The sequence below is a fragment of the Dromaius novaehollandiae genome, unplaced genomic scaffold (genome assembly GCF_036370855.1).
Source record: "Dromaius novaehollandiae isolate bDroNov1 unplaced genomic scaffold, bDroNov1.hap1 HAP1_SCAFFOLD_85, whole genome shotgun sequence".
Taxonomy (NCBI): Eukaryota; Metazoa; Chordata; class Aves; order Casuariiformes; family Dromaiidae; genus Dromaius; species Dromaius novaehollandiae.
The window spans coordinates 407,501-410,000 of NW_026991300.1; positions in this window are offsets into that span (position 1 = coordinate 407,501).

Consider the following 2,500-nt stretch of genomic DNA (forward strand, 5'->3'; position numbering starts at 1 on the left):
CTGTCTCGCTTCGAGTCCGGCCCAGGCGCCCGGCTCGGTCTGGCCCGGCAGGGAGCGGCGGGCCGGCCACACCGCCTGCCTCGGGATGTTGGGGGGGGTCCGTCCCCGCAGACCACCCCCCCCCCGCCCCAGGCGTCAGAGCCCGGCCGCCACCGGGAGCGGCGTCGCCCCGCCGCCCGCGCGCCTGCGGCCCGCCGGCCCCGCGCTTCCCAGCTCCCCGCTCGCCTCGCCGGCCCTCCGGCTCGACCGCCGCCGCCGCCGCCGCCGCGGCGCCCACACCCCCGCGCGCCCGCACACACCGCCTCGCGGGTGACACCACGCGCTCGCCCGTCCCCTCCGCGGACAGACGCCCGGCGGCGGGCAGGCGGGCAAGGCGGCACGGACGGGGACGGCGCCCGCTCTCCCCGTCTCCACGCGGAGAGCGGGGCGGGCCGCCCCCGCCGCCGCCCCACCACCGCCCCCCCGCTGCCTGGCGGAGCCGGGCGGGGCAGAGCGAGGCGGGCGCCCCGGACGGCAGAGTGCCGGGGCGGGCGCGTAGGGTAGGGCGCCGCCGACGGCGGCCACGGCGGAAGACCCAGAAGCACCGGCCAGGGAGAAGGAGGAGACGCGCGGAGGCTCGGCGCCCGCACCACCCGCGGTGGGGGCTCGCCCTCCCGGCGGCGAGCACGCGCTCGCGCCCGGCTCGCAACGCTCGAGGCAGGCCGGCAACTAGGCCGACCGCGCGGCGTCTCTCCGCCGAGACCAGACCGCGGAGAGAGGGGGCAGGGTAACCCCTCTCCGTCCCGGCTGCCCGCGGGGCGAGCACGGGGCGCGCCGGCTGGCATGGGGGGGCGCGGCGCCCGCGCGCGCCGACCCCCCGGCCCTCCGGCAGCACGCCCGGCCGCCTCCGCGAGTCGCATCGGGCCGCCCGAGTCTTTAAACCTCCGCCCGGCTCTCCAACCGAGAACCCTCGGGCCCGGAGCCCGGGGCCCATGGCCATCCCTGCCCGGGGCGGCTGCCGGCGGCCGCGGTGGCCGGAGGCCCTCTCCCCTCTCTCGCTCGCTCCCTCCCTCCCCGCCCCCCCCACCCCCACCGCGGGGGAGGAAGGACCGGGGTGGGGGGAAGCCGAGGCGGGGGGGGGGAAGGCACGGCCGGTGCGGCGCGCACGGTGCGGCACCCGGGAGGAGCACGCTGGCACACGGGACCACACGGGTGGGTCACCGAGGGGGGGGCAGGAGAAGCGCGGGCGCTAGGTACCTGGCCCTGGGGTGAGGGAAACGACCTGAAATCCCCGCGGGGGTGCCTCCCCCGCCGCCGCCCGCCACCGGGCCGCCGCCGCCTCGCGGCGACGGCGGCAGCCTCGGCAGCGGCGACGAGACGGGACGCGGAGGGGGAACCCGGCACCCGCCAGCCGGCCCCCGCGCCCCTCGGCGGAGCGTCCGCCCGCGGGGTGCGCCCGACACCCGCCGCCACGACCTCGTCCTCCTCCCGGGGCCCGGGGTTTCCCTCAGTAACCCGGCGCCGGGTGGCAGCTGCACCCGGGAGGAGAGCCGTGGCTCGGGCCGCCCACTCGGGCACGAACCGTCGCCTCGCTTGGCCTCAACGCGACGCCCCCCGCTCGGGGGCCCGGCGCCCGCCCCGCGCGCCATCCCGGAACGCCTGCCCCCGCAGGTCTCTGCGGACGGGCTGCTCCGCCGCAGCCCGCCGCGGGTCCGCCCCCCACAGCTTAGGGGTGGGGACCCGTGGGACCCGTCCCAACCCGGAGGGCCGTCTCCCTCGCCTCCGCGCCCGCCGCTTCCTCTCCCGCGGGCGCCGGGGGGAGTAGCCAAGCCCCGCCGCCCCTCACACGCACTGCCGCCCGCTCCCGCCGGGCCCTCCCCTGGGCCGGACCCCCCCCCCTTCCCCTTCCCCCCCAGCGGCAGCGGAGCGCCGTGGGGTGGGGGGGCGGGGGGGGCGGGCCGCGGCTCCCGGAGACGGGCACCGGCAGCGGAGCGGGCACCAGCAGAGGCGAGAGGGGAGAGACGGGGGGAGGCGGTCCCCCACCGGCAGCGGTGGAATCGGCAGCGGGCTCTCGGCGAGCGAGCGCGGCCTCGGGAGGGCCGTGCACCCGCCGGCGGGCCGAGCCCCGTGCTCGGCCCCGCGGCGCAGAGTGCGGGACAGGCGAACTCGGGTACGCGCGCGCGGCAGCCGGGACGCGGCGGGCGGGGGGGCCACACCGGTGTCCGGTGCCGTCGGCATCGGCAGCGAGGCGCGGCGGCCCGGCGGCGGCCCGGCGGCGGGCCGGCACAGGTTTCGGAATGCCACGGGGGCCCGTAACCCCTCTTCCTCGCGGCGGGCTCGCGCGGCCCGCCGGCCCTGCCCCCGGCACGCGCCCACGGGCTCGCTCGCTCTCGCGCGGCGCCTCGCTCGCCAGGGCCGGGAGGCAGGCCCTTCCACTCCGGGGTCCCGCTTGCGCGCCGTCGCCCGCCCGCGACGCGGGCCGGCCCCTCCGCCGCCGTCGTCGTCCGTCCCTCCCGCCGGA